The sequence below is a fragment of the Calonectris borealis genome, chromosome 3, assembly GCF_964195595.1.
Source record: "Calonectris borealis chromosome 3, bCalBor7.hap1.2, whole genome shotgun sequence".
Lineage (NCBI taxonomy): Eukaryota > Metazoa > Chordata > Aves > Procellariiformes > Procellariidae > Calonectris > Calonectris borealis.
The window spans coordinates 121,980,882-122,005,863 of record NC_134314.1 but is presented as its reverse complement, the minus strand read 5'-3'; positions in this window follow the sequence as shown (position 1 = coordinate 122,005,863).

Sequence of the window (24,982 nt, the reverse complement as noted above, 5' to 3'; positions counted from 1 at the left end):
TGAGCGACACAGCAAAGGCGACTTTTCGTGACAAATTGTCCTTGCTTTTCCAGCTGACCGGTGCATCGCTGTGGTGCTGCAGTGGCTGTACTGTGCTCTGAGGAGATGGTCAGCTCTAAAAGAGCTGGTTCCTGATGTTGCCAAACACCCCTCGGTGCTGAGCCCGTCCTACTCATTGCCATTGGTTCGCTGAAAGAAGCGGTCACAGCAGGTAAGCAGCCCTTTAACCAGCTTTGCGAGTTCAAGGTGCACTTGGGAGATGCCTTTGGTGTTGATAGCAGCCCTGCAAGTGTTTAGATACCCAGTTTCTAGAGGCACTGAGCAGTTGAAGTTCTCACCAATTTTCTCTGAAGTAATGAGCACTCAGTGCTTCTGAAAACCTGCATTAATTAGCCTGTTTGACATTTTAAACAGCCTTTGCCTTGACCTGAGAGTACAGCTACACCAGTAAATACAGCAGGCCAGCGCTGCTCGCTAGCCCTGAGGGCAAGCAGCGTGACCCAGTCTGTGTCCCTACAGCTGAGACCTTTTCACCCATCAACCAGAATGGCCTTACCCATGTCTGACCACAGTCCAAGAGTGAGTTGGCACAAGCCAAATCCATGCCAGGGAGTGTGCTCAGCACAAAACCAGCATTGGATGATGCCCAGACAGTGCTCAGGCCCTGGGCATGTTCAGCACAGATGTAGTTTTGGAGATAACGATGGGCCATGGGGAATCTGTGTGCTGCAAACCCCCCTATCTGTATGCAGCATGAGAAGGGTAGGTTCGTCATGTTGGCCAAGTTTCAATGATAAACCACAGGAAAAATCTCACTGCCTCGTTGCTTTCTGAATTTATGGGAAGGAAGAGATTGATCTCCTGGCTGCAGGAGTAAGGCTTGGCGTGGAAGCTCCTCCTGGGGCAACTTGGAGAGCTACTACGATGGCACCAGCTCAGAGCACCCGGGGTGGATCTGAGCTTGTCTGTTGCTGGACCATTTCACGGGCACGGTGGGGAGATGAGATGCTAGAAAAGTAGCAAGTGTCTTAGCTGCGTCCCTTCGGCACTGACTGCGTTGGCTCTTCTGCTCTTGCTGCCCCACTGCCGCATTGTGCCGGCTCCTTGCTGCTCCTTCCTTCAGGCCCTTAGGAGGAAGGGATGGCTGATCTTGCTAGATGGGACACGTGTGCGTCCAGCTGGTGTTACCCAGGAGGAGAAGTCGTGTGGATAAAAAAGGGAAAATGAACCCCTGGTCTCTCAGCGCTCCCAAAACCAGCTTGCGGTAAGGACTACATCATTGCAACACTTTTGGCTTTCTCAGAGCCAAATGCCAGCAGCCCGGTTATCTTCATTTTTAACTGTATGATGGGCTTTTCTGAGATTATATTGCTTTGATTGAATATTCCTTGGGTTCCGTTCAATTTTCTACCAACATCAGTCCCAAGCCAGGCCTTGGAGTCTTCTAATGAGGTCAAGAAGCTACTGCAAAATTTAGAGCAAATGGGAAAAAAACAACATTGGTGACAGGTCGCTTACAATTTTAAAGAGCAAGAGCCATCCTCCCTGGTGGGCTGCCCTTTTCTATCTGTAATCTGTCCTACAAAGTGGAGAGATAACTCACTGGCAGATCCCTCCCCTGCACCGATAAAAGGGGGTTTAATTTACCAGCGCGTTAGCTTGGCATTGCAGAGCAATATTAGAAGGATGACTCCCCTCATGCTCAATGCACTTCCAAACCCTATTTATAAACTTTAAAAGGAGCTGAGGATTCATTGTCCTTTGGATGAAGAAGAGGAAGAAAAATGACACGTCTTGAAGTTTTCCTCATTTAATAACCACAAATATTTTGTTCTGATACGCTACCTCCATCAAAAAAATGTATAGTTTTCCTGAAGTTAACCTCCGGTTTTCTTAGGGAAAAAAAAAGGAAAATTATCATCTCTGTAGATAGGAAAGCAGAAGCATAAAGAGGGCAAGAGACCTGTTCTGCAGAGCTGGAAAAAGATCACATCACTGATTATTAGAGTAGTAATTTGATCACAAGTCCTTTAACTTTGAGGGCGGATTAGCTAATGATGCAATTAGCAAGGCAAATACCCATATTGCCACTTGCAATGTGCTGGGCTAATCTGTCGCTTATTTTGTAATTCATCTGTCTACCTACAGCAAGAATCAACACAATTTAGAAAATCCTTTTTGTCTACCCTTATCCTTTGACATTAAAAAAACCCTTCATTGGCTCTTTCCCTGAGCCCCAGTATTCGGGGCAGGGCAGGATGGTAGTGTTTAATATGTATGTTAGAAAAATAGACATTTTTTAGTCTTTTTTCCTGAAAGAAAACAATTGGCTTTTTATATAAGGTTGTCCTGCCTTTCTGCCTGTCAGATCTTCCTTAAAAACTTCTGCATTCCTTGGGCAGTGTTAACCATGCTTGCTGGAAGCATTGAGCTCTTGGCAGTAATTATGTTCTTATGAGTTTCGTGTAGTTTAGCTACAAAGAGAGCAGGGGCAGAAGACAGTGCCTCCTGGAAGGAGAAGTGAGCAAGACTTGGCAAAAAGCCTTTTGGAAATTTGGAAAAGTTGGGAGGGTCTGGGGGAAAAAAAAAAACCAAACCCCAAAATATAGAAGACCCTGTACAGCGTAGCACCCATGGGTGGCTGGTGCCTGTGAGCTTGGCTGAGAAGGGCGCACCAGCAACTCCTGACGATGGCCTGGTCTACTGGTGGGACATATCCATCTACCTTTCCGACCATGCTAATTTTAAGAACCCACTAATGTTAGAAATGAGTCAAACTGGGGAAAAGACAAACAAAAGTAAACTTTTTGTGTGTCTCTGATAGCTCCAATTTCTGAGTTGGAAAAGGGATTTTTTTGTAGGTGTCCAAACCTTCCCCAAAACTTCTGAGGCCGGAGGGTTCCTTCTCTTAGTCTCAGTCTCAGGCTCTGTCTCCTGCAGGACAGACTGACGGCAGAGAGGCAAGGAGTGATTTTTATTTTTAGCGTTTTGCATTTAACCATAATGGGAAGTGGTACGAAGTGAGACTGGGAGGATGGAGGCTCTTTGGTTTTGACTGAAGCTCTCTAAAGGCTGCTAAAAACCCCATAATTGGGGTTTCTAATTGGGCCAGGGAAACAAATGCCTGTGTGCTAATCCTATTAGAGAGTGAGGCTTAAGCCTGGGTATCTGTCAGCGTGAACCTGTTCCCCCAGGCCTTGGTCGTGCTGATTTCTCAGCAAATGCTTCCTGCTGTGTGTAAAGTATCGTACCATTAAGCCTATAAGCAGAGCAAGGCTGCATTAGCTTTTCCCGTGGTCCTGCCTAGACCGGCTCCGAGCTGCAGATGACGTGATGGCAAACGCAGCGTCAGCTCGCCGAGGTCACCGTCTCATCGCTGCCAGCCCAGGTATTAGTACAAGAAGGAGAGAGCTTCATCATGTCCTCACCGCAGCCCTGCCTTGGGATTGACTGCTGAAATGGAGCCATACCATGCATGCCATCGCCTGCACGTCATCGCAGAGAGGACACGAAAATCCACTGAGGAAACTGTCATCTCCTGCCTGAAGTTTTACCTGGAAGCAGGGGCATCGGCAGCCACTTTGGGAAGACTGCATGTGATGTCCATCAGCTGCACTTTGTCTTACGGGAATTTAAATACACTGGATTTGGGTGGATCCTGAGCAGAGCACAGTAAAGAGAAAGGCAGAAGCCTGCAGTGCAGGCCAGATGGATCCCGGCAAAGCTGATTTTGCGAGCAGACATGTCTAACAACATTTTATTTTCCGCTACTAGAATTGTATGTCGACAGATTTCAAATATCTTTCTAAGTCCCAGTAGCCTGATTGAAAATGGTATGTCTTTATCAGACCGGTTATGGCCCTTCTGAAATGTGAGTCTCACTAGCTGCATCCAAATCTTGTACTTTGAGTACGATCCTAATTAAAGCAGATTGCGCCTTTGGGGAAGGAGGGGCTGCAAAGCATTTCCTAAAGCGCTTTCTACTTGAATTTCATTTTAAGAAAATATACCTGAAGGATGATGCAGGAACTAGGATAAAGACAAATTTGGGTTTGGTGGGTCAATTATACTTTCATAAGAAGTTTCTGAGGGACAGTGGGAAATGCAGGAAGGCCAAGTGATGGGCCTGAGGTAGCCTAAGGGTTTGACACAAGGTTTCACCCTTTGGAAATACAAGGCATGAACTTAAAGGCGCTGTTAAGTTGCTGATTTCTTTTTATTTTAGAAATGCCTTAGAGCTGTTTTCTTCAATCATTTTGGAATGTGAGCTGAAAAAAAGCCATTCAGCCTAAACCAGAGGGATAAACTGCCCATCTCTCCCGTGTAATAAATACCAGTTCAAACATAAATGAAATCATCTCTCGTCGGACAAGCCCTACAATGTTGTGCCATAGACTTTCTGCTGCCACCTACGCAAGAAACCATCAAGGCAGGAAATAAGAACACGAAAAACAGGTTTCTGCAGTAGTAAAGCGGAGCTGGTTTGATGGCTGACACAGGATGACGCAAGCACGAGCTCTGAGGAGGAAAGTGTGGATGCCTCTGAGTCACCTTCCTCCCGGCACCATCAGCCTTAGTTTAAACATAAAATAGTCATTTTGTAGTTGTTGTTCCTACTGCTAAAATTCTTTCTCTGTGGAGACCTGGACACATCTCATGTGTAAATGATAGAAGCTGGGTTCATGCTGCTGCTGGGTAAAGCACAGACCTCACCTGCCTGCAGGTGGGGGATTTGGCTTGCCCAGGTGATGCTGCTGATGAATGTGGGAAGAGGGGATATAAAGAAGGGATATAAATGCTCCCCCAGCAGCACAGCTGGATGGTGTGGGGATGGTATGGGGCATCTTCTCTGCTGTATTGCTTACTTCCAAGAAAACTTCAGAACAACTCTTTGCTGTTCCTTTCCCCATCATCTCCAGCTACCCTTCAAAATGTTGCATGGTTTCTGAACGCAGCCCTAGAGCTAAGGATCCAGCCCTGTCTCTGGGAGGGTGGTGAAGTTCAAGGTGACGGCCTGCCCTAGCTAACACCATGGGAGAGCTCGGGCTTCCCAGCCCTCCCTGCAAAGCCCACCAGCAGCATGGTCCTGGAGGAGCATCACTTTCTGCCCCAGAGGAGAGTTTCCCAAAGGATCCCCAGGCTCAGAGATAAAGAGTTGCTTGCCTGTTTTATTGCCAGGTTCTTATATGACTTTTTCTACTTCAGTGACACCTTGGGGACATGGCAGTTTTGGAGAAGTGTGATGCGCTGGAGAGAGGAAAGGTTGTGGCGTGCAGTAAATGGCTGGGTAAGTGCTTGCTTTCCCCTCTCCTCACTCTCAGTATATTGCACTTACCCACAGTGCCATAAAATAAATACGCGGTGCCAGTTCTACCCCTGAGCACCTTCTCCTGTGTAACAGGAGTCTCAGTAAATGGGCTCTAAGATCACGTTGGGCCAGGAGGATGGTTGGGGAGGGGAGGGGAAGGGTGCGGATGGGGCATCGAGCACTCCTGCATCTTTGCTCCAATATACCTGAGAAATGAGGGGGGCTCATACGGATCAGCTGCTCTGAGCGGTGATGAAGTCTAGATCAGGCTGAGTGCAGAAGGCAATGGGGAAGCTGGAAGCCCTCTTGAATGGTCATTAGGATAAAAATCTCAATTTCTTTGATTGCTTAAATGTGGAGAATTCTCATGGGCAATCTAAAATAACATGTTCATTAAGGTTTTGGCTGAATTGAGTGACTAAAGTGCGAAGCAGGTGGTCGAACAAGGTGGAGGATCTCATGCTTATTTGCATCTGCTGTGGATTCGGCCCACTGCAGTAATCATGGAAAGGATGAAATGTAGTTTTTCATGCTTCTCCTACTGCTATGGCTTCTGAATGCTTTAGTAGATGTACAGTGAACAGCTGCAAAGCAAAGTGTGTTTCTACCTGCCAGCAGCAGCAAATTCGTGAAGTTAGTGTTTTATGAATGCCAAATTACCTCAAACGGGGAGAATCTGCAGCAGAAACAGAGCAGCGTAGAGCAGAAAGAAAAGACCGTGAAGCTTGGGGGTGAACAAACAGGTCTAACAGTAATAACTGTTGAAGCCAGTCTGAATCGTTCTCCAGCTTGTTTCTTAAATCTTGCCTTTCCTGGTATTGCCTGTGCCACCGGTGACAGTGTAATGGGATGTACGTGGTGGGAAAGTTGCATTTCTGAAGGCTCGGCTTTATCCATTTGATCAAAAATAAAAAAAGAATCTTAACCAGGGGCAAGGAAAAGTTAATTGGAAGAACACAGTTTGTGTGCTATTCTGCTTGCAGACTATAACTCACATGAAGGGCTATCTCCCGTGGTCACTTTAAGGCATGCGCTGTGCTAAGCAGATTGGGTTATCGTACTTACGCTGCACGGGAGAGAGCTTGACAAAGGATTCTCATCATGAAATGAATTTTTCATCTCCGCTGAACATATCTGGTGACAAGAGAAATGTAATCATCTGAGGTATCAACTCTCCCTCTCTACTGCTGGCAATGTGATTCGTGCCTCTCGCATGTGATACCTTCTCCCATGCTTTTCCTCTCAGGAGGAAGAAAAATGTATGTTTTTTTATTTTGGACAGTATAGTTTTTATTTAGGTTTGAAATGGCTATTTCTGGAGCATTTCTTGTTGACTTCTCATTTCTTATGAGGTAGAAAGCTAAAAATATCACTGGTACATCTGTGTTGCCTTGAGATGCCTAGTGCTTGTTGTATGGATAGAAACGTAGGCAGGTGGGGCGTATTTCTACCGTACTACCTTGGAGTTGCTCTTGCAACTCAAGCTTGCAGGGAATGGGTGGGCTTTGCGGTGCTTAACTGACTGTAAAGCCTAGTGCTCCCCAAAATAGCACATCTCTAGCTTTGGGCAGACTTGGGATGGCACAAAGCTGGCAGTGCCATCTCTAGCTCTCAAAAGTATGTAAGAGCGGAGTCCATAAGACCTTCCTCTGCTGGGTCAGAGAGATGAGCTAGCATCTGGTTGAAAAGCAGGGAATGATCCAGAAACAACAAGGCTCCCAGCCTGCTGTTATCCCTACTTAGCCAGCTGCTTTCCAGAAATCAGTTGCTGGGATAACTCACGCATGTGCTTTGGCTGGTAACACGGGAGTATCTTTCCCGATGTTTTCTTTCTGGTGTCTTTTCAGATCCTTCTCCCTCTTCTGATCTTGCTGTTTGTAGCTGAATTTCTAGCCCAGGGGGTCATAGGGAAGCGGATTTGGAGCCCCCAGAGATGGTTCCTAATGAGGCAGGTCTGCTCTAGCCAGGTCAGACATCCAAGTACTACATCTTCCTTCCTTCACCCAACCCTCAAATAACAGCCAGTACTCACCAGACCTAAAGAAAGAAGATCTTGTATCAGCTCCCACTAGATAGATGCCTAACTGAATCGACCTGTTTGGCAGCGTTATGCTCTGAGGATGCACGTCGGTCCCTTTTCTTGAGCCCTGTGCCTCTCGAGCTGTTTGGTCTGGCAAATATTAAGCTAATCCTAAAAACCCTCGCTTCTTAACAAGCAAAGTATGCGGTATCTAGATGGAAATTTAATGAGAGGAGGCTGAGGAGCAAAGCTGACAAAGCAGTGACCTTTCCTCTGTGGTGAGCCAGACCGAGTCCATCCTGAGGTGCTGAGATTAATGAACATGTTGGTTCCAGCCAAAAGCAAATGGGCATTATTTATATCATAGGGCTATTTTATTGGGATGCAAATTTCATAGCACTGAACTCTTTGCTCACAAGAAGCCTTGAGCTGAGCTAGCACAAAGAATCATTGAATTATCTGCAATTCCTAACGCGAGCACGCTCCGGGGTCAGGGCTGGAGCAATCTATCTGAGTGCAGGGTTGGCCATCTGATATGATTTGGCAAATAACTCATTGAAGAGGAGTGCAGGTTTTCTGTATTTATTTCAGTTTGCAACATGAAGTAATCTGCATACATTTTCATCTAAAGAGAAAAAAAGATATAGCTATGCTAATAAAGAAGCTATTATTACCAGGAATTCTGAGCCATCCATGTCCCGAACACTAAAATCATCCCATTGTAAGACTGTTTTGGCATTGTTTATAAAGTGTTAAAGTTTAGCCCTTTGGCCTATTTTGTGTTTTAAAGAATGACTTTTTTGTCTGCTAAATTATCTGACCAAACATGTTATAACGTAGGAAGCAAAAGAGCTCTGTAAAGTTCATTCGATGCTCGTATTTGTTGCAATGTAATTCTGAGCTTGACACTGGGAAATGAGAGCAGGGGATATCTCTGGTGGTTTCAGAGCTCCCTGGGTGGCAGTCGGTTCCCCGAAAGGGAAAGCAATGCCACCAGCGAGCAATGGTTGGGTGGAGAGGGGCACTGCATGACAAAAAATAATTAAAAAAAAAAAAAAAATCCCAGCCTGGGACATGAATAGGGGTTGAGGGGACAACATTGAAAACAAGAGGCAGCCTTGAGATTAGGGCAAGGAGATGAGGTGTAGTGGCAAAAGTGGAAGGGTGAAGGGGGAAAGCAATGTGGGAACTGGTCTTCATGCACTGAGTTAGTCTGGAAAACTAGTAAAGGGACAAAAACACCGGAGTGTCTGGGACAGAAAGGTATGTGCCAGATAGACTCAGCTATGATGAGTACAATCTGCTCTCAGCTACAACTGCTGCAGCTCCATCAACAGTCTGGCCTTGGCCTCTGTTGTTCCTGCCTTCCTGTAGCCATTCAATGGTAGCTGGGATTAATTTAAAAAAAAATTAAAAATAATCGAAGCTATGAAGCTGAACTTGATGCATATCAAATGTTGGCCTTTCAAGCCTACTAATATTTAAAAAAAAAAAAAAATTAATGTAGAGACTGCTTGTCTGGCATTGACTCCCATCCCTGGGACATCCATACAGAAGGAGGTGACCCCTTGTCAAGGTCCTGTCTCGTAAGGGTCAGATGTTGTTAGGGGTTTAAGATTAGCCTTTATTTACTGCAGACTGCTCAGACCTTGTTGGGAGATGGCAAGAGATCAGACAAGAGGACCAGAACGGTCTCCTTTGGCCTATTCATCTTCCTGTATGAGTAGAGAGTAATTATCTTCTCGATAAGCCCTTCTTGGCTTTAGACTGGCTTTAAAAAAAAAAAGAAAATCCCCAAAACATCAAAGTTAATGAAGTTACTAATGCATTTAAGAAATATACTTGCTCGACATAGGGTCAAGTGAGTCAGTACTCCGTGTCCTGGCGGATGGGGAGGGAGGGCAGGGGGAGGCGATGCTCTGGCACACCCTCCTCTGGGCAGTGCCCAGCCAGGAAAATTGCTTCAGTATTTCTGAAAGGCACCGAACCGTGTCTTGTACATGGCTTCATGTTCTCAACGCCTAATTAAGCACAAGGTCCACAGTTTTGTGGAGATGATCTACGGGTGCGTGTCTGAGTTGGACCGCATGTCCATTTCTTTTAACAGGTTTTAGTTCCATAAATTAAGTCACTTTAGTTTTATACGTGTTAAAGGAAGTCATTTAGGTGCAGCAGGTCTCTGTGGCAGGAGTCAGGGGGTTTTTTTGGGTCTCACAAAGATTAATCTGCTCTTTTAAAGTGCTAATCCTTCCATCTAAGCTGACGTGAGAATCCTAACCACCTTTCTATTACACCCCATTACCCAGATACATAAAGCTGGTCAGGAAAATCCGGCTTCCAGCAGCTAGAAGCGATTCATTTTTAATGCAAGCAGAGTCCATGCAGGGTTGACATGAGGTTTCAGCAAGGTAGCAGGAATTAAAGGGCACATCTTAAGCTCATGAGACAGTTGGATATCAGGATTCTTAATGTTACAGTGTAAATAAACTCTTACCACTCCATTAAATGAGAGGCTTTCAGATCATGCGGCTATTGTTAATGACTGCCTCCTAATCCTGCCTTTCACGGTGTGCTAATTCAAGGTCTCCCGGTGCTTTTTGCAGAACGCAACTATTGGCAAGTTAGGACTGCGCAGGGAAAAGGACGCTAGGCTGAAATGCAAAATGAGAGACCAGCGTGTGCAATGAATCCTTGCTGCCGTTGCTCAGTGATACTTATTTACCCCACTTGAACATAAAAACCGTGGGGGCGGTGGCGGGGAGGAGGAAAAAAAATTCTTTGCCAGCTTTAACCAGAAAGGAAGAGGAAAGCATGTTGCTAACAGATAGAAATGTCTCTATTACTGACACAAAGCCAAGTCCAGAAGACCTTGATTTTTGGAAAGATGTTGAACTGCTCCTGTGCATGCTTAATTTTAGGCACTATCAGCACTCCCAGTAAGGGTTGGGTTTTTTTTTGTGAAGAAATTAAATAATTATGTAAAAACTAGTTAAACCCAGCAAATATTTGCACTGCTGTAATTCCTTGGGCAGTGCCATGACTGAAAGCAGTGCAGCACTGGAAGAAAGCTGATAAATGGTATTCATTTCAACTTGCAATTAAAGAAAAAAAAAAAAAATCTCTTCATTTGATGCTTGGAGCGGTTTCCCACAGATGGTCAAAACTGTCAGCACATCTTGTGGGTATTCTTTGCCATACAGTGACAATTGCGGGGCCCTTCCTGCTGAAGGAAGACGAGATAACTTTATCCCCTCGTCACGTTAAGCTGCGGCACCGCTTTTCACCTCTCAACAAATCCAGCTCTTGCTGATGTGCGATATTAGGGCTGCAAAGCCCCGGCTGTGAAGGTGACCTCCCCGGTGACAGCGGTGCCGGGTGGGATGCTTCTGGGCACTGGGCTTTGCAGGTTTGTGTAAGAAACTGCTTGCTCCTGAGCCTGTTGCATTACAGTTACTGGCTGAGAGGTTTTATTTGGATGTTTGTCAGTTAGTTTCTGTGCTTCATGTATTTTAATTACTCAGATGATAAAGCAAAGCTTTTATGATGTTCTAACATGGAAGCTAAAAGCACTCTTTTAATGCGGAGGTAGTAGCAAATTACCAGTCCGGTTGCTGCGGTCCATCTCAGGGCTTGCGTCGAAGTGCCTGTGAGGGGTTTTGTTCGTTACTGCTGTGATGGTCTCACTGGCAGAGAGATCCTGTCCTTCGCTAGGGCATTTAAAGGAAGCAGAGGAGAAAGAGCTCGGAGTGCTTTTTGGATAAAGGTGCTCTTTCATGGATGCCGAAGGAAAGGGAATCTCCTGGCTACATCTGCAAAACCCCAGATCGCCGAGGATGAAAATGGATGATCATGATGAATGAATGACGAAGATGCAAAACCCATCTCTGTTTTGTGTGCTTTGAACAACAAGGAGTATCCTGGCTGTACCTGCAAAATTCTAGCTCATCAAGTACAGAAATTAAGCTTATTCAGACAGTTGTCTTTCAAGGGCATCACTCTGTGAGAGAAAGCTGTACCAAAGCTGACCACTACCATTCAGTTATGCAATTTTTTGGGGCGTTATAATCAGGATTTCCATTAAAACATCAGTTCAGCCCAGCTTGCCTGGAGCCTGCAATTCCTGATGGATATAGAGCCCCATCTTCAGCTGTTCATTGGTTCCACCACTCTGGCCAGCTCTTGCTTATTCCTCCTCAGTCACGCTGGGGAGACACAAAACCTACCTTTGCCTGTATGGCAACATGGTGAGGGTGGGTAGAGATTGCATTCGTGGCTTTTTCAAGCACAAGATGCAGAAACGCCCTCTCATGAACTCCATAAACAGCAAATAGTTGGAGGCTGGAGGAGTTTTGGAAGCATAGCTCTATGTTTGCTCTAGTCTTATATTTTTCCCGAGGCATCTGCTTTTGGCTTTGTTAGGTTGGTATGTAGGGCTACATGGATGCTTAAGCAGCTTCAGCTCTTAAAGCCTTTGGAAAGTATCTGCTTTTGGTTTTGATCAGGATCTGCAGAGCTCGCTCTGCCTCGTGCAGCTATGAGCTCTGCGTCCTCCCAGTGCAGTCTCTTAAACTAAACCCTGCTGATAGGAACAGACCTAGTGCCTTGTTTGTTCACTAGTGACAAAACAACTGCACATGAATTCCCAAATCCCTCTGTAAATAGGGGCTTACTGAGATCCTGTCCTTCAGGTTTTGGTTGTGGGGAGAAGAGTGTGTGAAAAGCAAGTAGCTCGGAAGCAGGCAAGCTAACCTCTTGCCTGTTGAAGAGTCGGATAAAGCAAAGCTGTGTCTAAGTTGTAACCAATAACCTTAACTTTCCATTAGTGAGTGAACCGTATGGACAAAGACTTACTGTAAAGTTTACTAGTCTAATCTATGTATGTTCATATATGGAGAAAGGCCAAATGTAGACTTATTGGGGAGGGGGAAATAAAAATGGATCCATTAAGATCAAGAAGACTCAGTTCAAGTACTGCGCCAGTTGCTCAGGACGCGTGGGAGCTCTGGCGCTGCTCCTCTACTGGTCTTCTACCCTAATGGGAAAGTCTAACTTGGGGGCCAAAGTTGTCCCATGATAGCAGAGAAGCTCCCAATGAAAATAAATGTGAACCAAGTAAGAGTGACTTGAGTGGCTACAAAAATGTATGTGAAATTTGTTATAAATATCTGGAGGCACACTGGCAAGCAGAAAGCCGACCCTGTAAAGCAAAGCTGCTCTCGGGCACAGTCTACAGTCTGTTCAAGGCGTACTGTCACTGTTCATGGACAAGAAACCCCATTCGATAACATCAAGGCTGTGACATAAATGACTGTAAACGAGGAAGCTCATAGCTGAAGTTGGCACTCCATCCTGGCCTGGTCACCTGCCAGCAAGGTCTCTTCTGGGTGATATAACTACAGGAGTGGAGGTCACGGAGACTGCTTTGACCTCTGCAGCTCAGATTGAGGTGCCGCAGTGGGGTATGCTTGGTCCCGAGGGTGCACCCGGGCTGAAAAGAGCAAAAAGTACCTAAAATTAGTGAGACCTTGTTAGAGATATTGTGTGTGTTTGTAAATCCACATACAATAACCATGGGGACTTTAGTCAAAGATGTCACTAAGTAGCGCAGGGTAGCTAATCCAAGGGAGGGCAGTCTGAAATATGGAGGTGGACAATCATATCTTATCTAAGGACAGCACCAAGTGACAGCATCAGCAATGATTTTAGACCTTAAACCCACAACAGTGTCTTACCGGTAGCTGCTGTTCAGGGGAGCTGAGCTTTGGCTGTAGACCCAGCAAACCTTAGAGTCTGGCTTGGTTTTTATTCTAAAGATGGGTAACATTGCACGGCGCAGGAGGCTGCCTGAACCCATTTCTCGGTGTCTGTATTTGTTTGGATCAGACCAGAGGTACCGACGTTATGTGTGAGGCAGCAAGTCTTAGGTTTCCATCCTGTATTTACAGTATTTAGCCAAAACTGCAAAAAATATAGCAGGGATAAAACACCAATTTCTCTGCCTTAGTGATGCTCATCTGGAGTGAACAGAAAGTCCAGAATCAATAAAAAGCTTTATTTAGAAAGCTGAGGCCAGAGGAGAAAGAGCAAATGCTCTGCAAAAGGCAGCAAGGGTTAGACAGAGCAATTATGAAATGCGGAAAATTACGCTCAACCTTTAGAGACATAAATGGGGTGCCATGTCAGCATTTTAATCATGCATCCTATTTTCAGCACTGTGTTTGGATTAAAAACTCCCTCAATAGGATGTCCTGGGTAAATAAAGCTGGGTCAGGGGCATATTTTCCACTCAGCGAGTGAGTTAAATATAGAAACATGGTTTTTTACCTTTTGAGAAGACTTTTTTCCGAAGGAGGAGGATGAGTGGGAGCTCAGACCCTGCTCGCAGGTAGCGTCTGTTGCGCACGTCTTTCCCTCTGCCTTTTTCTCCTTTTTCAAAGGATTTTTGAGCTTTTCTGTGCCACGTACTCAGAATTGATGATTCTTAAGGTCTCTTTTCATTAGGTGCTGGGGCCGAGGCAAGGCCGTGTCGTAGTCTCCAGCTCCTGTGACAGGTTGGATAACTCATGGCGGCGTACGGGAGGCAAAGGTCACGCGAGGCTTGTGGGCTTCTAAAACCAGGGGTGAAACACTTCTCCCCTCACATCGCAAAACACCCTCGGGTCTTCACTTTGATAAAAGAAGGCAAAAATGTTTTCCTGTAATGGGGTGCTGGACATTATAGTCAGGAAAAACTATGCAGGCTGGGAGAGGAGCTACGCATCACCCTGCTAAAAGCTGTCGCATGCTCCGGTGCAGCCCTTTGCACGTGAAAGCAAAGAGCAAAACCCTGCGTGCTTCAGTCTGGGGCAGCTTCAGTCAAAATGCCAGACTGCCATTCCCCGGCTCTTAGTGGCGTGTATCAAATAGAAATGAAGGCTATCGAAGAGAGCGGACCCAGAGCAGTAGTCAGGGTGCTGGACTCTCATTTTTATAATTGCGGGGTGAGGTTCTTTGGGGTTGAATTGTGCGCTGTGATGTTACAGTACTAACGAACCGGTCAGCAGTCCCCACGGAGGGGGAGCAGCACTCTCCAGTGCTGACTCAGGGAGAGCATCAGCAATGTCATCTCTTGAAAACTGCTTTTTTTTATCATCTTCCTTAAAGCCTGCATATAGTAGCTCTGCTTACGTGCATCACGGCTGACGGAGCTAACCATGGGAATGCAGCAAACAGAAAAACACAGCTTGCAGCTCACTGCAGACTTTCCTCTCGTAGCCCTCGCTGGGACTCCATCACTGGTTTATGCTCTGTTACGGCCTGGTCTGGCAGTCTTTGAATAGCAGGAAGTTTTACTCATGCATTTATTGACTGGAGTGTAAATCCTCCCCAACTGCTGCAGATGTTTCTGAGATAAACAAAATGGAAGTAGTGAATTTTGTTTAAATTAAATCTCCCAAGCGACTTAAGCTGTCAGTCAAATCAGAATCCGCTTTAATTGATTTAAAATAGCCATGAAAAGTTTCAGGAAACAAAAATTTAAGAAATGACAAGCAATTTGTCTTGAATACCTTGAAACCTAAGTTTCAAAATGAATGTCTTCCAGTTCTTGATAAGCAGCTGCTCAATGGAATGAAACCACTGGGAGTCTGGACACACACAGGGAGTCGGTTCCTCAGCATTACTCTCGCCGCCCGTGACAGAAGAGCCTGGTACAGCCTTTCCCATTTTACAGAGGGGACAAGTAGAGGTGCAGAGCCCGGAGGGGTGGCAGAGTCAGGGGTAGCATTTGCCTTGCTGTCCACTGCACTGCTAAGCACAAAGGGATTCCCACAGCTGCAAACACGGTGCCAAGAAATGGAAGGGAAATATCTGAAGAAAAGATTTGTTTGGGTTTTTTTTAACCCAATGCAGGTTAGGTGAAGTTGCTCATGCTTTTTAAATATCATAGGATCTTACACCATATGCAGGCTGGCAAATTTGCCATAGACTTGATAGCTGTTTTCTAGTCATCCTCAGCTTCTCTCTGCTTTGTGTCGCTCCAGATAAGACCCCCTGAGAGCTGTGCGAAGTCCAAAGTGCATGGCAGGTGCTGGCAGTATGGGACAGTTGTGGAAAACAGTATCTCCGCAAGGGACTGCGGAGCGGTGCTAGTGAGCTCCAACCTCTTTTGTCATTTCTGCTGCAGACTTCATGTAATATAGAAAAGCCTCAAATGATTCTGAAGGAGGCAAGTTTGGCAGAAAACAGATAAGAATGAGTACGCATAAAAAATGGAGCATAAAATCCTTAATTGGAATAGACACAAGCTGGGCCAAGAGTGAGGCTGTGGACTCTCAGACAAGGTAATTCAGACTGTGTGATGCTCTGAACTCTTCCCATCTCATCCATGGCTTGTTCTATTTTGGCTGCTGTTTTACTTTAGATAAATACACAAGAAATGTTTTAATGCACACGTGTAGCTGTTGGAGCCTAAGGATCCATAGGGTGCATGCGAAGGCTGAGCACCTGGGGAAATGCTGCCAGCCCCCGCCGTGTGCCTGAGCAGCGGCTGGGTCGCTCCAGGCTATTGTGCCTTGTTTGGGTTTTGTTACAGCCTTGACAGCATATCCAGTAAGGAAATGATGGTATTACCTTATATTTTTTCCACTCTGTTAATTATAATACCATTATAATTAAAGGAAATGTCAAAGAATCTTATCAAGTCAAATCAAGCTTTTCCACTTTATTGTTACAAATTAGTATTTTATACACTGAGCCCAAATTAGTTTGATTATTAGATCTTTTGGGTTCCTGAACTTTTAAATCTTTCTCTTACACATTTCTATTACAATAATAATTTTTAAAAAAATCTAAATCGTTGCCTGTAATTGACAGACCTTGTGTTTCGACCATGTTTTTCTGGAGTCCTGATTTTATAAGCTGTATAAGAGTTCAGTGTATAGATGTCCTTTCTGTGCAAGTTCTGGCTGACTGCTTTCCTCCAACAAAGTCAGCACATTTTGTAGCTGCAACTACAGCTTGTCGGATGGTGGTTGCTTTTGGTTACAGACTTGGAGAACAGCAGGAACATGAGCAAACAGCAATACTCTGGCATCAAGAGCCTTTCAGACCAAGCTTCTTGTCCAGTTCCTGAGGGTGAGTTGCATTGGCAGCTGAAGAGGTCTGGGACATCTAGATGAGACCAGGGATCTCATATTTAGGTAGCAAAGGTTAGGCTGAGGTTGGTGGCTTGTTATGTGGGAGATCTGTTGGCCACAGATGCAGTATAACTCTTAGAAATGTATCTTCTTGTAATTAATTGTAATTGCAAGGGAACAAGCTTGTCTGCTTTTTAAAATAGCTGGAGTTTCCAGGGGTTGCTTTGTGGGTACGTACCTCCTTCTAGCTAGCAATAAACCACGTGGCATTGAAATCTCCGTTACGAATGCTCCTGAACTCGGAGAAGAGTTTTGATTTGTCTTAGCTGAAGTACTGTAGTGTGAGGCTTTCTCTGCCTTCAGGATCCTCAGTTTCTCCTGCTATAGGAATATGTCCTTAAGTCACCTGAGAGAGGATGAGGTGGGCTGAAGGACAGAGCAAAGCAAAAAGACGAGGTTGAGTCAGGAATCAGGGTCAACAGGTAAAAGTCCATTTCACTCTTAATGCTTTCCTATCTGGGAGTTTAATGATGAAAGAAATGAACTATTCAGGAAATCTAGTATTAGCTGGTGGAGCACTGAAGCGAGCTATTGCTTGTGCTGTCACACAACGTCAGCGTTAAGGAAATTGAGTCACTTCTCCGCTGCAGCCTCTCAGGGGCTGAGCAAGGCTTTCCCATCCAGCTGACCACCGCAGCACCTTTCTGCAACAAGCATCTGTCTCCCTGACGCGGCCCAGCCAGCATCATCCCACCTTCCTGCTCACAGCGTAATGTGAATTAGAAACTCGCCGTGTAGCTGTGAAACCAAACAGCGCTAGGATTTATAACTGCCATGCTGACACCTAGAAGAAGCTGCGGTGGTGGATGGCAGTGTAGCAACTCCCAGAGCATCAGGACTACCTGTACGGAGCGGTGCTGAGACATCGTGTGTCTGCTCGTGAGCTGCTTTAATAACAGTATTTTTTCTTTCAGAGAGCATGTCCTAAATATTCAGCACACAAATTCTTGCAATGAAAGACAACAACAAAAAAAATCTCAACAGCTGTTCCCTTGTTGTTCAAACAACAAAAAAAGAAAACCAAACTACAAAGCAGCACTCCAAGGTCGTGTTATTAATTTACGGGGGAAAATGAAGAGGCATGAAGCCTTCTGGTGAGCTTGAGAACTTACTGTTGTGTATTTTGGGATGTGAGCTTTCGTGCCCTGAGACGAGAGTCTTGCTGAAGGACATGTAGCTGTGCTATCAGTGCTTGAGTTTCTCCTCCACAGGAGTCCAGGAGCCACAGCCTGACCCACCCAAACTGCAGAGGGTCCTGCAGGAGACCCCAGGAAAGGAGGGAATCCCCTCTGTCCCCTCTCTGGAGACAGCAGTAAGGCTTGTCTTAATATCACTCCTTTCAAAATCTCTCACAACCTGTTCTTCATACACAGCAATTGTGCCTTTTATCCTATCTGTGCCAACAAGGAAATTCAGCCTCCGGATTGTGGGAGCAATGGTGTGTGCTCATCTAGACATGTCTTTCATCAGACAGATGAGAGGTCCAGAAGTGTTTCTCCCAGGTGTTTTGAAAACCTATCAGCCTTTCAGTGCCAATTCTGAGAGTTATTGAAGGGAGAAACTTCTCCAAGCAGTAGATTACCAAGGTGACAACTTGTGCAGCTGTGGATTTATTCAACTCATCGGAAGACACTTCCTTGCAGCAAAGTGGGGAAACTGAAATCTGGTGTTTACCAGGCTATGGGCAATCCTCCGATGTCAGTCTGCCTTCCTACCAGCGGGAAGGTGCCCCAAGAGGCGCAAAGCCCTTGCATATCTCCGTTTGCTCTACCTGCACCTGCTTCCAGGAGGGAAGGATCCGAGTCTGCTGCTGCTTCTGCAGCAAACAAATGGTGCTCTCCCTAGCTGATAATTTCCCTACTGCAGCTGATTATGTGTCTTGTGGTTTTGGTTTTTCATAAAATTAGGGTATCAGGCTGCTTCTGAATTATTTTTATGCTGTGTATTTGCTGCCAAGTCTTCTGGTTCATCAGGAAGCCAGCCCTCCTAACATTCATTAGTAACAGGGTAAAAATCTTTCTGCCCCTGTGGTCTTCTGTAGTTAACACAGTTGGACAAAAACACTACTAATTTGGTTTGGAGAAATCAGAAATTCCTTTTGAGTAGCTGCCAAGTTCAGTGGTTTATTGAGATCACAGAGTAAAGGTTGCTTTTGGGGTATAGCTTTGAAGCTGCAATGAGCCATGTCTGCAAACCTCAGTGTTTAAAAGAGACATCCTATGCAGTCCTTTAACCCTTTTGGGTTTCAGATGTTGCCCATCCAAGAAGCATTGAAGGCAAGTGATGAGTTGTGGTTCAATGCAGAAGAACCATGAGATATTGCTTCTCCTGCTCTTGCCCATGTCTGTCTTGAGTATTTGTCATGTCAGAGGAAACCACGTAAAACCGCAGCTCACCTCCCTGCTCAGTATTAGAATAGCTGGAACCATGTTCAATATTCCTCAAATCTGGACTGTTTTTATTTCCAGAGTAATTCAGGCTCATCTGGAACCTTTCTGACACAGAGCAGGGGAGCGCACTTTGGTTTTCTCTTCTAGCTCCTGGATACTAATAGTATAACTGCACATATCATTTGAAAACGCATGATTGCAAATATAGCTTGTCATGTCAGCTTTGAGGGACCTCCTCAAAGCCTCCCAGTTCTCAAAAGCTTTCTGGGTGAACTAAGTTGGTACTAGATGGGAAGGTGAGCATCTCCTACTAAATGTAGCTGGATGGCTGTGAATTTGCGTGCCAGTTCTTTAAAATAACTGTAGGTAAGGTTGCTGACGTTGCTACCTTAATTGCATTGTCAATGGTACTTTTTCAGTGTGGCCTGACAACTCAACTTTTCACTCCTATGGATTGGGATTCATATAAGGGACCTGTTTCTATAGGGGACCTGAGTGCAAAGTGGTGGAAGGAAAGTTAAACTGAATTGGTAAGTTAGGTTTCTGGATAGGTGGTTGGAACTGCTATTGCACTTATTCATGTAGACTCAAACATTAGAGGGACTTGGTGGGGAGAGTGAGAAATGCAGGTGCACAGACTAGATCTTATTTTTCAGTCATTCTCCTATAACTGCACATCCGAGGAGACTTTTTGGTCTCTCTTGTCCTACTCATGAGGTGGAACATCCTCGTCCCCAATCCCAACCTAAGCGTGCTATAAACTGAAATGAGGAGGAGAGACCTACTTGTGCTGACTTAGAGTTGTCTTATTTAGAGCTTCTGGACAGGAGAACAGCGGTTAGCCTGTTTTCTGGGTGCAGGTATTGCAGGAACAAACCACGTGCAGTAAGCGCAACATGCCCGAGACTCAACCTGGGCACAGACCAACTGTGAAATGCCTCTGCAGTGAGTTTGACAGTTCTCAGAAGCAAAATACCTTGTTTGTTGGAGGCTGTGGGTGAATCTTCACACACATTTCTGTCAATAATGTATTCCAAAATGTTTTTCATTGGCTTGCATATAATGTCCAGGTCCCCAGACTGGTATATAAGGATTTGTAAGAATTTCTGGGTAAGGATTATCCTTATGAACCTGTGGGGGGGCCCTTATGTTTGAGCATCATTCCTTCCATTGACTAAACGGTGATGCTTTGTGCTGTAGAGATGTGATTTGTGGGTCTCATTTCTGAATGCATTTGGGCATAGAGGCTCTTGCCGGAGAGGGTCAAATTGCTTAAAAGATCACCAGGGTTTACATTTGGAGCAGTGCCTTGGGAACTGATGGGGATCAGCAGAGCTTTACAGGAAAATCTGCCCAGTGCCCGTTAGCATTTGTCTGCCTTTAGCAAAAGCTATCAAGTTAACGCTAATTTAAATTCTCACTTAGGCATCTGTAGGTATAATTGCATAAAGCACTGTGCATTAAATTGATTCCAAATCCATGTTTGGATGTAGAGTCTTCAGAAAGACTACATATGTTAGTCTCTTTCCAAAATACATTGGCCACTGAAGATCCAAAGCTATTATGCACCCCTTTTTTTTGCTTGAAAACATAACAATCTAAATTTACCCTGGGTTACCAATACCCTGATACCAGTTCAGTTCCCACAGTTGTCCCATCAATGTCATTGGTAAGCGGAGCCCTTAATATTTTTATGAACCATTTTGCTGATGGTTCCCAAGCCCATGGATTATACAAGTTGATCACGCTAGATAAATAAAAGTTCAGAAATTCAAGAGAAGCTACTTAAATCTCGGTTGTAACATGCTGTAATTAATCACTACTGCTGTGTAATGCGTGGAACTGGGCAGGAGCCTGAAGGCAAAGCAGGTCAGCCAAAGCCACCCTGAAACCTGCATGGAAAGCAAAGCCAGAGGGCAATTCTCACCTGCGTATACCTTGTTCTTACAGTGCCAGAGTTGGGCTTTTTTATTTTATTATGCAGAGTGCAATCTTAAAAGTCCACCTTTTAAGGAGAAAAAATTCCTGTCACTTAGAGCTCCCAGTGAGGACCAGTGTGAGTGTGTCCCTTGATGGCACCAGCAGCTCTCCAGTCACTCTGCCAAAGGGGTGAGGAGCCCCGTCCTACAACACAGTTGCGTCGCAGGGGGACACAACCTGCGTCCGCTGGGCCGATCTGCAAGGGGGAGATTGTAGTTGTCATTGGAAACTTCACAACTTTGTCCCTGAAAAATTGTTAATACCCAGTTTTGGGTCTCGCCACAACTTCAGTGGCATCCTGCAAACTTTGTTTTCTATTTAAAACCTTTTTTTTTCCCCTCCAGGTTGTTTTTTTTTTCCTCTCTAGCGATAGCCGTGTCTGGGGTGCTGGTCTGCTAGAGAAAGCTGTCTCTCACCGAGCAGCAACCGGAGCAGCTCAGCCTGCTGAGCTCTCTTAGCAATGCATTAATTTTTTTCTCCGATGTGTGCATGGGTATAATTGAAACTTCTCTTGGAGAGGAAGCTTATTACAAATAAGTTCCTAAATGATCAACTGAAGAAAACCCTGAAATGTTCTTTCATTTGATTTAATAATCCCTGCCGAATGCATATGTATACCAGGTTTTTAACTCTGTATTGGAGCTGAGCCTTGAAGAAGGATCTGTCTATACATGCCTCCTGCTTCAGTTTTGGGGCCCAGTGACGATTTCAACCAAGCCTAGCTAGAGAGCCGTAATCATAAATACACCGTGTTTCTGCATGGGTCACGGAAAGTAAAGGGCAGTTTTGGCCCTGAGGAAGGTGCTGTGGTCCCAGTCAGATCCTGTCTGCTGGGCGCAGGGGCATGTGCTTTTGGGGTCTCTGCGGACCCCCTCACCTGGGGCAGGAGATTGTGTCGCCTTGTGTCCAAATACCTGGGCCACCCCATGGCTCCCCAGGACACCTCTGTAGCTCGGTGGTGGGTGTACAGCGTGTCGGGGTGCCCCAGGGCAGCTGAAGGAGACACGGGGGAGACCCTGCAGAGGGTTTCTAAACACGATGTGCTTTCCTCTGGGTGATGGATGCACAGAGCTGGACCAAATGGGAGAGACTTCATGTCGCTGCCTGTTGCTTTTCCCTTCCCTTCTTCAGTGTCTCCTTTAGATTTAGGTTGCTGCCCTTAAAGCCTCAGCATCTCCTGCTGGGCTTCACTCCCGGCTCCTCTGTTGACTTGATTTTGAGGCTTATCTGGCTTCACTGGTGAAAAAGCCTTCTTCTGAGACACCTGATTCTTCTATTTATTCCAGGTCCCATTGGGTTTCACAGCTTTATGTATTTTTAAATCCCTCTTTTGACTTTTGAAACTGTTCCTCTGCAAGGCTGCCTCCTAAATCCCAGCTCTTCAGAAAGCCCTGAGGGAACAGTTTTTGCAAAGGGTAAAGCTGTTCTGGGTTTGTGGGTGAGACATCAGGTGTTGATGGCTCTTGGTGAATAGTGTGTTCAGAGACACGCTCTGCCTATCACTTTTGCAGGGGAGGAGTGAATCAGGATATGATAAATCACTTCTAAATGCTGCTTGGGATGTTAACATTGTGTATAAATCCCTCCAAATGGTATTAGCTTTGTCCTTCTATATGTCTTCCCTCCCACCACACCACTGCGGCTCTAGCGTATCATAACTTACGATTACTATATATGATTAACTTATCATAACTTACAGTTTACTAATACATGATTATAAATCATATCATGACTTAGTAGCTCAGTCTTATTTTACTTGGATATTTATGCTTACTTTTCCCATATCTTTGGGGGTTCTTTTTAACATTTTGATATTGAATTATTTCTGCTGTGTTTAATTCTTTTTTAAAGGAAAAAAAAAAAAAAAGGCAGATGGCCATGTGCGGCTCAGCCCTGCATTGTACATGCGATGGCTGGTGTTGGAGGACAACAACTGGAAGAGCGATGGCTGGTGTTGGAGGACAACAACTCTCTGCAAAGCTGAAAGGAGTATCCAGTCTCTGCAGATAGCTTTTTGATGGATTTTGGTACTGTGAGGATCTGGAAAGAGAGCCAGTCCCTCATCCTACGGTGGATCTCTTGTTCTTAAAAATTGCTCTTTCAACTCTTCAGGGTATAGTTTTAGATTTATCCTCATGTCCTCCAGTCTCAGTTCTTCCAGTGTTTCCTTATTAAACCCCCTTTTCTCCCCTCTTTTCCCCAGCCTTCCTCTGCTAACATTGCCCCGCTGGCGTGACGGCTGATAGCTGCAGGCGACGCGATTCAGGTGCTCTTCACCGAGATGCGATTCTGACATTACAGCACTAAAACTGGCCACGTCTTTTCCCCTTCTCTGATGATGATGATGTAAAGCAACGCATGGGTGAAACGCATGGCGAGGAGAAGATTTTATCTGCTCGCTTCGTTTGATGTTTAGTACATGAGGCAGAACCCCAAGCACTTGATCATGATGTCAGGGTAAGCCACAACGGAGCATGTTGACAGCAGCACGGCAGCTACGTGACAATCACAATCAATCTGATATATGGAAGGGTTTAATACCTCTAGCCGTGACACTGCAAATGAGCTGGGCCCCAGCCTGGGCCTAACTTAATCCCTGATCTGTGAGAAACATTTATGTATGCTTTCCGGAGGCTGGGGCGGTTGGCGAGGCTGCTCTCGATGAGGGCAGGATGGCAGCTGTGTGCTAAAACTCGCTGAGCTGCCTCCCTAGAAGCGATGGGGTGATGAGGGATTTAAAAGAAAAACTATTACAATGTCTTTGTTAGCCTTACTTAAATAAATCAGCCTTGCCTAAGCTGGCTGTCGGTGATTTGTTGTGGGGTTTTTGTTGTTTTTTTTTTTTTTTTTAATAAAAGCAAAATGTTTTCACTTTATAAATAAATATGCTATGAAGAGGGCTTCAAAAGAAATACAAATGACTAGTTAATATTTTACTTTCTATGGCTAAATTCATAGATGGAATGTCCATATACTGCCTTGTTTAAGGTCACTCATACCTGATATAGACCATTACGAGCCATTTGGTAATCCCTTATTAGCCATCTGCATTAGGAGTGTATTTGATCGAATGACACTCCCAAAAGCAGGAATGAGAGAAAGGGGTTAAACTGTAGGCAGGAAAGGGAAGGCAGGAACCAAGCAGCAAACAATTGGCACCTGGGCTCCATTGAAGACTAAAAGTGGAAAAAAATGGCTTAATTGAAAAATCTGCCCATTGTGTGTGAGTGCTAGCCTCCAAGGGAAACAAACAAACCCATTCAAAGGAGAAAAAAAAAAAAAAGCAAAGAATTGGAAAGTCCTGTGCTGCTGTGCAGCCTTGGGGTGTTTAACTCTTCCCAGCCCAGGGCTACAGGTAGAAATACTTTTCATGACCAAAGCACCATCTCCCTTGTTAAAACATTCAGTTGGATGAATAATTTTGTAACTCCTCCTGGCATCTTCCATCACCAGCTGAAGCTACCGGCGGCTCCCAGAGCAGCATCAGACCTATGGAAAACCCTGGGCATGGTGGGATGTGTGGGGAGGGATGGTCCCTGATTTCTTTTCCATCTCACAAGTGTCCTAAAAATACAGATCTCAGTTATCCTGCTCAGTTCAGTGTTGTTTGGGAGGATTCCACAAGTGGCCTAGAAGAGTTTTCAATACACTTCTTTTTCTTTCTTAAACTTTCTTTAGAGTTTGCCTTAGAGCAAGGCAACGGGGGCTTGGTTTGCTTCTCTGCCGTCAAGCCCAACCTTCCTCAGCGGTGAGTTGCTGAGACCGCCTTGAAGACAGTTTGGGAACCTCATATATTATTCCTGCACCTGATCCATAGGGAGGATGGCTCACAGCAACAAGCCTGGTGCTCTCTGGTATGTGACACACTTCCCTTCTTTGGATTATCCGCTAGGAATAATGCCTTATTTACACAGCCCTCCCCAGGATTGCTGCTTTGATAAATATTGGATAAGCTAAGCCAGTCCCAGCTTCTTTGGACAAGCAGCTTTTGCGCAAAAACTCTTAATAGTGCTGGGTGGATGCAAGGTGTAATTTGATTAAATTTTCGTATTCAATTGTATTTTGCAGAGCACATAGATGCTTCAACCCAGTTGTCTGCCGTATGAAA